Genomic DNA, 12412 nt, shown 5'->3' on the forward strand with positions numbered 1-12412 from the left:
GGAAGTACTATCTTACTAACATCATCTCTTATTAGAAACTTTTGCCAATCATAATACAGAACCCTGGGTGCTTCTGATTCCCTCCACAATGGCAATGGACAATCAAGTTCCAATTTTTGAAACTCCCTAGCTTGTGGTCCTATAATCATCTCATTTTGTATCCAAACATTAGAGCTCTGAGATGGATATCCCCAATGTACAACAAAGGATTCCATTCTTTGTCCTGGGGTACAGCATAGTTATGTAAATATAATTCACATAACAGATTTCTTACAGCATGTGGGGAGGTTTGATAAGCATGATATAATTCCTTAGGTGTTTCCAAGAATGGATTAAGGTCCCTTACAATGCGGTTTAATCTGAAATTCAGATACCGTTCTTTCAAATGAACTGCATAAATTCTTGGGGGAGCCCTACACTACATTATCTCAGGAACCATACCATAAATCTCTTCTACCTTAGCCTCCAATTCTTTAATTCTATTATCTTTCTTCTCAATCTCTTTTTGCTGCTTATTAATTATCCCTTGCAACCTATCCTTCTCTATTTCCCATTGCCTAAAAATGTTAAAGCAATTGATAAACTAGTTAGGGATGAAGGAGTTCTTATAGGTCCTACCTTAGACCGTGGGATTTCTTCAATAAATTCCTCATTCTAGATTGGCATATCTCCCACATTTTCTTCAGGTTGCTGTGGAACATCATCAATAATCTCCTCACATTGCAATGCCACCGAAGCAAGATTTGCAAGCTTATCCATTACAATGTCTTCCTGAATTTCTTCTTGGATTTCTTCTTCCACAGGGTTTTCTTGAGTTTCCTCTTCTGTAGGGTTTTCTCGAATTTCCTCTTCCACAGGGTTTTCTCGAATTTCCTTCTCCATAGAATCTTCTTCTTCCGAAGTTTCTACTGCAATCGCCTATGCTAGATTACTCACAGGTTGAGCCTTCTATGTCCTCCTTCTTGTTCTCCTTACATACACTTTTGAAACAGATGCAGGAGTTTTTGTTTTTGTTCGACGCCTCTTGGCTGCAGGAGTAATATGCGCTTCCTGTGGCCGGATAACAAATTCTTCATCTGATTCCTCCTTTTCCAATTCTTTTCCTTCCCTTTGCAAAGCAGGTGAATCTCTTTGAAGAGAGGTAGAGGGTTGTCCTTTGATTGACTCTGCTTCAATATTTTCTTCTATAATAATTGCGGCTCTTTCAACAACCAGCAAACCCTCATCTTCACCAAAAAGATCTTCTGCAACTATCTCTTCTTGAACTGGTGGATTATTTTCAATAGAGGCTTCATCAACCCTAAATTGTAGAATATCCTCAAACACACCTCATTCCATTTGTGAAACATCTCTCAGGGACCATTGTACTAGAAACTTCACTAGTCCATGATGGCTAATAGAGCAATTTCCATATTTTTTAGTCTCCTTAGCACTTTTAGAAATGAGATGATACAAGAAATTTGGGACATTAACTCGCCGGTCATGACGCAGATGACTAAGTAACTTGAAGTGAGGTGAATGGAGATTTGAATACCGTCCTTCACATGTAATATTTCATAATATATAGAGCTACCTAAGGCCAATGTTCTGGCAAAGAAACCCTTCTAGTTCCTTGCCTATCCACCATTAAGGGTCTGTCAGTAGAAATTGTGAACTCTGCCCTGGCACTCCTTGCATCCTTTGATTCTAGAAAGAGTTCTCCTTCTTGCAGCAACCCTGTGACCTCTGCAATTCACTGCTCTATAGCAATTACCCTCAACCCTTTAATTGTAGCTTCTCCTTCATCAAAAGAATGCATAAATTTTGCAGCTATTTCATCGTTGAAATCCCTGATTCTCAAGAAATAATCCAGCTAACCATGGTTTTGGAAATAATGCACATAGACAACATCTTGCAGAAACCCTTCATGGACCATTGGTTCATGGCGAATCGGATCACCACCCATCTTTTACTCTGATACTTCCACAGCTTCACCAAAATGTTTGATAGATTCACAAAAATTAAAATCTACATATCTTAATTTTGGTGGCAGAACTTATTATTCACTCGCGTGAAATAATAATCATCATAAGTAATGTTAGTTAGGAAATCAATTCGGGATAATAAATCTTATTGGGAAAAAGGACCATAAAGTACCCCCCCCCAACTTAACCTAGCACGTGTCCACACAGGCTGACGAGATTTCGGGTTTGGAGTGGATTAAAATAGGATTAAAATCATAATGACCTAATAAATGCATAATTAAAATAAAGTACAATATACACGTACCTATAATTGGTGAAAATGATGGCGAAATGAAATGAAGTGACAGGTAAGAAAGTGGGATGGAATGTAGTGGATGGAACTTTATGTACGGAGAACAATATTTCTCATGGAAATATTTTATTATGATACGGTAAATAAGTTCACTGCAGAGGTTGCAGGAACATCACCTTTATCAACATGCTCAAATGCAATAGGAAGCTCATGAATTGATACTGAATCATTGGCAGTTGCTGCAGGAACCTTGCTAGTTGCTATAGGAACTTGTATTTCATTGTGGGGAACAAACTGCTATAGGAACTCTTCTCTAGTAGCTGGCTTGTGATAAAGTTGTAGTCAGTGTCCATTTACTAAGATTTTAAATCGAACATGATCTATTGTGGACAACCGAACTGCTCCATTCTGAAAAACTTCTTCTATCTCATAAGGACCTAACCACCTTGTTTGGAGTTTTCCCATAGCATCTTTATATCTTGAATCATACAAGAGTGCCTAGTCACCAACTTTGAATTTCTTTTCTCTGATATATTTATCATGTCATCTGGCTCTTTGGTTTTGAATCAATTATGTCTATTGAACAGCTATTTTTCTCCATTCATCAAGAGTATTTAACTGTTGAATGCGTTCCTTCTATGCTTCAGATAATTTCATATTCAGTTGTAGGGTTGTTCTCAAGGTTTTATGCTCAAATTCAATAGGCATCATTGCTGTTTTGCCATAAACCATCTCAAAAGGTGTGAATCCAATTGGTGTTTTCCATGTTGTTCTATATGCCCAAATTGCCTCTGAAAGCCCATGAGACCAATCTTTCTTGTGGATAGACACTGTTTTGGTAAGAATAGCCTCAAGCTCTTTATTGGTAATTTCTACTTGGCCATTAGATTGTGGATGATATGGAGTAGATTTCCTGTGTCTCATATTGTATTCATTGACCAAAGCTTTTATCAATATTGATGTAAATTGAGGTCCCTGATCTGAGATAATTTCCTTGGGTACTCCATACCTTGTAAATATTTCTTCATAGAGAAACTCAGCTACCTTATTATCTCTTGCATGTTGCATAGCTCTAGCTTCTACCCATTTTGTCACATAGTCTGTACATACTAAGATATAAGATTTGCCATTAGAAGGTGGATCAATGGGGCCAACAAAATCTAATCCCCACTTGTCAAATGGTGTAACAGATATTTGAGGATATAGTAGCATCTCATCAGATTTTGTAGGTATGCCCATTCACTGACATCTGTCACACTTCCTTGTATACTGATCTGCATCCTTGTGTAGTGTAGGCCAATAATAACCAGTATTGAGTATTTTCAGTGTTGTCCTTTTGGCAGCAAAATGACCTCCACATGGCTCATCATGACATGCATGCAAGATGTCATATGTTTCATCCTCTCTGACACATCTTCGCATGACTTGATTAGGTCCAATATAAAATAGACAATCAGCAATCCATGAAAAGTTAAAACTTTTTTCGACTAGCAACCTTATTTCCTTAGGAGAAAAAGAAATTGGCATCTTAGCTGCAACTAAATAGTTGGCAATATCAGCATACCAAGGAGTATGCGCCTGTATGAGAAACAAATTCTCATCTGGAAAGTGTCATCTATCATTGTAGAGTCTTCCTACAATTGAAGACGTGAAAGATAATCTACAATAACATTAGACTTCCCTGGCTTATCAACAACTGTGATATCAAATTCCTACATCAACAATAACCAGCGAGCCAATCTACTGGTGATTGATGGCTTATTCATGAGATATCTAATTGCAGTATGATCTATATGCACAAATATGGGATACCCTATAATATAGTGTCTAAACTTGTTAAGGGCATATATGACAGCTAGCATTTCCTTTTCAGTAACTATATAATTCAATTTAGGTCCTTGCAAATTCTTGCTGATATAATATATTGCATTTTCCAACTTGTCAACTTTTTGTCCCAGCACTGCTCCTATAGCATAATCAGATGCATCAGTATGGATTTGGAATGGTAGAGACCAATTAGGTCCTTTTAGAGCTGGTGCTTGAGTCAAAGCATGCTTAAGCTTTAAAAAAACTTCATTGCATGCTGAGGTCAATTTAAATTCTGCATCTTTAGTAAGCAGTGTATATAAGGGACTTGCAATTTTGTTGAAATCGTTGATAAACCTTCTGTAGTATCCAACATGGCCAAGAAAACTTCTCACATCTTTCTGCTTCACAGGGTCATTAATATGCTGAATAACCTCAATCTTTGCTAGATCCACTTGTATACCTTGTATAGGTATATGATGACCAAGGACTATTCCTTCTTCCATCATAATGAAACACTTTTCACTATTTAGAGACAAGTTGTAGTCTTCACACCACTGCAAAACTTTCTTTGAATTACATAAAATCAAATTCAGAACCATAAGTTGTAAAATCATCCATGTAAATTTTCATAATATCTTGAGAAATATCAGAAAAAATACTGATCACTGCCCTTTGAAAAGTGGTTGGAGCATTACACAACCCAAAAGGAAGAATAGAATATGTATAAGTGCCCCATGGGCAAGTAAATGTTGTTTTCTCCTGATCCTCAGAAGCTATTTGTATTTGATTATAGCCACTAAATCCATCTAGAAATGAAAAATATCTCTTACCAGCAAGAGAATCCAATATCTAATCCACAAATGGCAATGGAAAATGATCCTTCCTTGTGGCTAAGTTCAAGGCTCTATAATCAACACATACTCTCCACTTGCCTCCCTTTTTAGGAACTCTAACCAAAGGTGATACCCATTGACTGTCAAAGATAGGATAGATAAACCCAGCTTTCAACATTTTTTGCAATTCTTCTTTAACTATCTCCTTCAAGGTAGGATTGACTCTTCTTTGAGGTTGTCTGAGCAGGCAACACTCATCCTTTATGTAAATGCGATGAGTACAAACTGCTGGATCAATTCCATTCATATCCTTGTAATCCCATGCAAAGGAATTTCTATGGAGTTTTAGCAAGTCCACTAGACTATCCTTCTAAGTATCTGCTATATTCTTATTGATGTTCAAATATTTATTCAATTCAACCTCTATCTTGATAGTAAGATCAATCTGGTTTATATCAGAAACATGAGAATATGACAATTCCTACGGCAACAAGGTATGCAAGATATCAGTGGCTGCGGGAAAGTCCAACCCTGCAATATTCAGAACCAATTCCTGCAATTCTTGGTTTTCTATTAATTCATTTATCAAGACCTTATAAAGGATTGATTCTTCATCATATAACTGCATGAGTGGCACTTGATTAATCATCATTAGGTGATTAATAGAGTCAATTTCTTTAGATTCCTCTCCCAAAATAGGCCAAACAACCTGCTACTGCTCAAGCTGAGGTTATGCAGGGGAATACAAGGCTAATGTTTTTGTGGAACTGCCATCTGAAATAGTCATGTCTCCTGATCTACACCCAATATATGTATCAGCTGTGGCCAGCCATGGTCTTCCCAAAATGACTGGATATCCCCCCAATGTTGTTTTTGGGGATAAAATCATAAAGTTTATAGGATATTCCCAAGAATCTAGAATGACCACTATATCTTCTATCATACCATCAGGCCTTACTATAGAGCCATCAGCAAGTTGGAGAGCTGTGTGTGTGGACCTTAAACTATCTATCTCTAGATGTTTCATTACTTCCCTTGTCATTACATTAATGGATGCCCCTAGATCAACTAAAACATTTTTTATTTGACTGCCATTAATGACTATACTCACAGCTGGACTACCTAGATCAGAATACTTTGGAATAGCAATTTTCCCTAACATAATATCAGCCAATTGACCCATAACATGAACTGTTTGTGGATCCTTTTTCTTTCTGCCAGGTTTCTTTAGGCATGCCTCTCTCAATGCTTTACCATATATTGGAACATCCTTTATTGCTTTTAGCAATGAAATTTTAACACAAATGTGCTTCAGTTGATCAAGAATATCAAAGCTTTGTTGTTGATCAATTGAAACTTCTTTGTCTTTCAATCTATGGGGAAATGGTGGTAATATTTGATTCTGAGGTATTACATCTTTAGGATCAGAGATTGGCTGTTCTTCTTGTACCTTAGTAATAATTGGTTGAGAGGGATTAGGTAGAGTTATGCCAGATTGAAGGTGAATATCATCTAGTGATAAAGAATAGGCTGGGTATTGATTAGCATCAGCTGAATAAGCTTGTTGTTGTTGCTGAGATTTGATATTTGGGTTAGGCAATGGTTGAGTAGGTAGCTGTGTTGGCTTGGGAGGTGGTGAGGTGGCATTAAAGCAGGAGGTTGTGGCTGCTGAGTAAAGGGCTGATATCTAGAAGATTGGGATGACCATGATGGGTTTCCCCTCCATTGAGAGGTAGGTTTCCAATTCCCTTGAAACTAGTTCCCTACACCCTGAGGTGGATACCAGTTTTTCTGTGGCTACTGCCACTGGGGGATTTGATTTGCAAATTGTTGTCCTTGGCCTTGTGATCCATACCAATGTGGATAATTACCAAAATTTTGAGAATAATGTGGTTGCCATTGGTTATTTGGTGTATAAGAATTACCACTATAACCAGAAAAGGAAAGTGGATCAGGTGGTCTACCTTGTCTTTGAAAATTTGGTCTTCTTTGAGCAACATAGAAGACTTGTTCATCCTCACTTTGAACTAGTTTGAAATCAGGTACTTCAACATTTGCAACCATCTTACATATGCAATCTTTCTTCCATTGCTTACAATGAGGACATAATTCTGCAAGAAATATGTCAGCTTCCTCATGCTTCTTCTTAGCTGCCAATGTATCCAACTAAGTAGCCATATTATTTATAATGTCCTCCTTGAAATATTTTAACAAATGGCTAAGTTCCAATATAGAAACTCCAGTTCCAAATGATGATGATGATGCCCTTGGCTTAAATCTCCTATTCTTCTTAGAAGTAGATCTGGAATACTTCTTGCAAATTTGTCCTATTTCAGCCCAAGTAGCTTGTGTAATGTCACCTCCCCTCATGAGATCTAAGGAATTGATGCATTCATCACTAATACCCCTCAAGATTATCAATTTGAGGGAATCTTCATTCAGAGTACTATGCTTGGACTTCTTGACACTAAACAAAAATCTTTCCAGATAATCGTCAAGGCTCTCATCTCCAGTTTGTGTCATTCTAAAGATATCATCCCCATGATGATCAGTGCCTCTATAATAATTTTTGTATTTTGCAAGAAACAACCATTTCATCTCATCCCATGTATTGATTGTGCTAATACCCAACCTCATAAACCATCTCAAGGATGACTCCTTCAAAGTGGCTAGAAAAATTTTGAGTCTATGGGCATCTGTAGTATAATCAAAACTCCTATAGAGAACATCAAATTCAAACAAAAATGTATCTGGATCCTCTATCACCAACCCATAGAATTTAGGAAGTGAAGATGCTGGAATGTTCTTGAGGTTAGCATTATCATGCTGGTCCAAGATGGGAAACTCAAATGTTGGACCAGGTAGTGGTGGTGGATTATTTCCAATAGGAGGTGGGTTCCCTTGCATTGGAATTGTGGAGGTTATTACAATAGACAATTCTTCTTCTATTATGCATGCAATATATTGTAATAACCCCCACAAGTCCAATGAAATTCTTCTTCTTCTTGAATTGCGGAACGTAAAACTTGAAATGGGTCTCCAATATATATGCACTAAGCTCCTTAAATGATTATTCTGTATTACTGCAGGAAAGGTAGGAATGGAAATCATAAAAGGCTAAATGAAAGCTTTACAAAACTCTACTGAAATGATCTAATAAAAATAATGGGAATCACACTGTTCTGCCTTGGCTGCAAGAACAGTCAAAGGATCTATTTCTAGTGGCTGTAGGAATAATCTAGTCATGAACTTCTACTGCAACTAAGTAAAAACTAACTTCAATAATCATAAACACAGGATCACTCACCAAGTGGGCCCCCTTGGATGAGTGATATCAAACTCTTAGCAAAGAACTATTAATAGATCAGAATAACATATTCTTATTCATTTCTTCTTGAAAGATGATTACATATTCTAAAAGAGAAAAATTCAGAATGCTTGACAAAAACATTGCTCAATCCCTTTCCATTCTATCTAACTCTTAGAAAAGAAGGAAGAGCTTATTATAAAGAAAAGATAAACTACAATGGACAACTCTAGTTATGCCCAGAAGAAGAGGTTGATAATTGTCAGATGAAGAGGGTAACTGAGAGCTTGGCTGCAGGAACTGTGGATCTGAAACCGAACCACAGTCTTTGCATGCCAAAGCGATATTTTGCGAATTCAATATGCACCAGAGTTAAACTCCCATGGTGAAGTACAACTGCTCCGATTATGCCATACATTGTGCTCGCTTGAATCTCCTTTAGTTTGACCTCCAACTATCTGAACGTGATTCTCCAGTCCTTAGGCATGAAAGAAAATCCTCCACCGCAGCATCAATTATTATCTGCACTAAAACAGAAACAACGTACAAGGACATGCATATGTATCTTACTTAACTAATACATTCATTAACTCACATATGAAATCATCCTAAATAATCCGCATATCACAAGGGCAAACCATTTGGCTGCAGGAATAAATTGGCATGGCTGTAGGAATTAACCGATAAAGTTCAACATGATTTCTTAAGTTCAGTTTTAAAACATGGATTACATATAGTCAATTCACAATATTTTACTATCACAATGCAATCCTAAAGATACCAAAAACCTAAGAGTCCTAATAAAAAAAACATGTCAAAACATCGACTTATCAAGCACTCTTGATGACACTCTATCATCAATCTTCACCAAGCACCATCTTCAATCAGGCCATTCTCCTCTAATTGCATCTGCTCAGCCTTGCCTTCTCCTTGTTCATCTCTGACCATATCATAACCTGTTTGTCAAAGTGAAACACATCACTCTTCATCTGTATCGGCATATCAACATGCCTTCTCTGTTGGTCTATAGCAGAGCACTTAAATGAATTTAATACAATTACCAGTCAATTGTCTTTGGTAAAAATTATCTTTGCAAAAGAGGTTAGGGCTCTCTTGATTTTATGTTCTTTGCTAGAAAGCTGGAATAACTTGGTTATGGCTGTAAGTAACTCTGTCTCTGGTAAAAATACTTTGGTATTTGATGATATTGTTGGTGTTATCCTAAGTGAGGAAATATGAAGGAAAAGCATAGGTGAGACTCCAACATCATCGGGTAGTGTTGTGAATGTGGAGAATAGAGGAAGATCAAAGGAAAGAGGAAAGGGCCCTTGGAATGAGAAGTCATGAGGGAAGTCAAAGAAATGACGCTTTCAATCTAGAGGAAAGAAAGATTGCTGGTACTGCGAAAAGCCTGGTCATCTAAAGAAAGACTGTTGGTCTCGAAAAAACAAAGAAGGAGACAAAAATGAAAATGACAGTAAGCAAGATAATATTGCAAGTAATACTTTACAAGATGCTTTAATCTTATGTTTGGATAATGTTAATGATTCATGGGTAATAGATTCTGGAGCTTCATTTCATGCTACACCCCATAGAAAATATTTTCTAGATTATGTTCAAGGTGATTTTGGATAGGTATATTTGGGTGATGATGAGCCCTATCAAATTGTTGGAAAAGGAAAGATAAAGATCAAGTTGCAGAATGGTAATGACTGGTTTCTGCAGGAGGTAAGACATGTTCCTAACTTAAGAAGAAATTTTAATTTCTGCAGGGCAACTAGATAGTGAAGGTTGCATAGTTACCTTCTCAGACAGTATCTGGAAGGTCAATAAAGGATCATTAGTAGTAGCTAAAGGTGCAAAGGTAGGCACATTATATTTGTGTACTGGTAACACTTACTCTATCTTAGCTGCTACAGATAAAGTTACTGTAGGGACAACAATAATAGATGTTGCAATAACAGATTCAATAATGTGGCACCATAGGTTTGGGCACATGAGTGAGAAAGGGATGAAAATCCTTCACTCCAAAAATCTATTGCGAGGACTAAAGAAGATTGATTTAGAGTTATGTGAAAATTGTGTTTATGGCAAACAGAAAAGAGTCAGATTTCTCAAGGTTGGGAAAGAGAAGAAGAGTGAGAAGTTAGAGCTTGTGCATTCATATGTATGGGGACCGGCTTAGGTATCATCTCTTGGTGGCTCTTGTTATTATGTTATTTTTATTGATGACTCAACCAAAAAAACATGGGTATATTCCTAAAACAAAAATCAAATGTTTTTGAAACTTTTAAGAAATGGAAAGCTTTGGTTGAGAATGAGATAGGAAAAAGGTTGAAGTGTCTCAGATCGGATAATGTAGGTGAGTATTGCAGCAAGGCATTTGAAGATTACTGCTCCTTAAATGGGATTAGAAAGAAGAAGATAGTTCCAGGAACTCCACAGGAAAATGGTGTGTTAGAGAGAATGAATAGGACTATCATGGAATGTGCGAAGAGCATGAGATTGCATGCTGGATTGCCCTTATATTTTTGGGCAGATGCTATACATACTATTGTCTATTTGATAAATAGAGGACCTTTAACCCCTTTGGATGGTGGTATTCTAGAGGAGGCATGGACTAGTAAAAAGGTAAATTATTCTTTTTTGAAAACCTTTGGTTGTGAAGCTTTTGTCCATGTTGATAAAGAAAACAGAATCAAGCTTGATGCTAAATCTTAGAAATGTACCTTCATTGGATATGGGATAGATGAATATGGCTATCAGTTATAAGATTTTGAAAATAAGAAAATAAATAGAAGTAGAGATGTTATATTCAATGAGAAGGTTATGTATAAATAATAGATGCAGGAAAAGAAGCATGAACAGGACAAGCAAGAATATGTGGTGTTGGATGAGATTCCTGAAAATGAAATGCCATAGGTACCTGATGCTCAACAACAACAAAATGTCCCACAAACTCCTACAAGTGTTAGACGTTCTACGAGGTCAAGTAGACCCCCTGAAATATTTTCTCCTTCTTTGTATTCTATATTATTAACTGATTCTGGTGAACCAGAAGAATATGAAGAAGCAATGCAGGTGGATGCCAAACAACAGTGGGAGCTAGGCATAAAAGAGGAGATGGACTCCTTGATGAAAAATAAGACTTGGGACTTAGTCCCTTTACCTGCAAAAAAAAGAGCCTTGCCTAAAAAATGGGTTTATCGACTGAAGGAGGAGGAAGGAGGTCAGAAAAGATATAAGGCCAGACTTGTGGTAAAAGGTTTTGCACAGAAAAAGGGTATAGATTATGATGAAATATTTTCTCCAGTTGTAAAAATGACTTCAATTAGAACTATACTTAGTCTTTTGGCTGCAGATGATTTACATCTTGAACAATTAGATGTGAAAACAACTTTTCTCCATCGAGATTTGGAGGAGGAAATTTACATGTTGCAACCACAAGGATATGAGGTCAAAGGTAAGGAGAACTTGGTGTGCAGGTTGAAGAAAAGTTTGTATGGCCTAAAGCAAGCACCCCGACAATGGTATTTAAAATTTGATAGTTTCATGGCTGAACACGGTTATCATAGATGTCATTCTGATCATTGTGTATATTTAAAGAGATTTGATAATGGTAGTTATATTATCCTATTGCTTTATGTTGATGACATGCTTGTTGCTGAGTCTAACATGCAACATATAAATGATCTTAAACAGAAATTAGCTAGGTCATTTGCTATGAAAAATTTTGGTGTAGCTAAGCAAATTCTCGGTATGAGAATTACATGGGGTAGGAAAAATAGAACCTTGAATTTGTCCCAAAGTGAGTATATAAAGAAGGTGTTGAGAAGATTTAACATGCAGGATGCAAAAGTAGTTACTACACCTTTGGCTAGTCATTTCAAATTGACTAAGGAGATGTGCCCAAAGGCACAGGAAGAGGTTAATAAAATGTCTAACATCCCATATTCATCAGCTGTTGGCAGTCTAATGTATGCAATAGTATGCACAAGGCCAGATATTGCACATGCAGTGGGAGTTGTGAGCAGGTTTATGAGTAATCTGGGTATGGAACATTGGAATGTTGTGAAATGGATTCTTCAATATTTGAAAGGAACTACTATGAAGGCATTATGTTTCAAAGGATCTAATGCTGCTCTAAGTGGATTTGTCGACTCTGATATGGCAGGTGATATTGATTCACAGAGGAGTACTACAGGGT

Source organism: Cryptomeria japonica, chromosome 1 (assembly GCF_030272615.1).
Source record: "Cryptomeria japonica chromosome 1, Sugi_1.0, whole genome shotgun sequence".
NCBI classification, from domain to species: domain Eukaryota; kingdom Viridiplantae; phylum Streptophyta; class Pinopsida; order Cupressales; family Cupressaceae; genus Cryptomeria; species Cryptomeria japonica.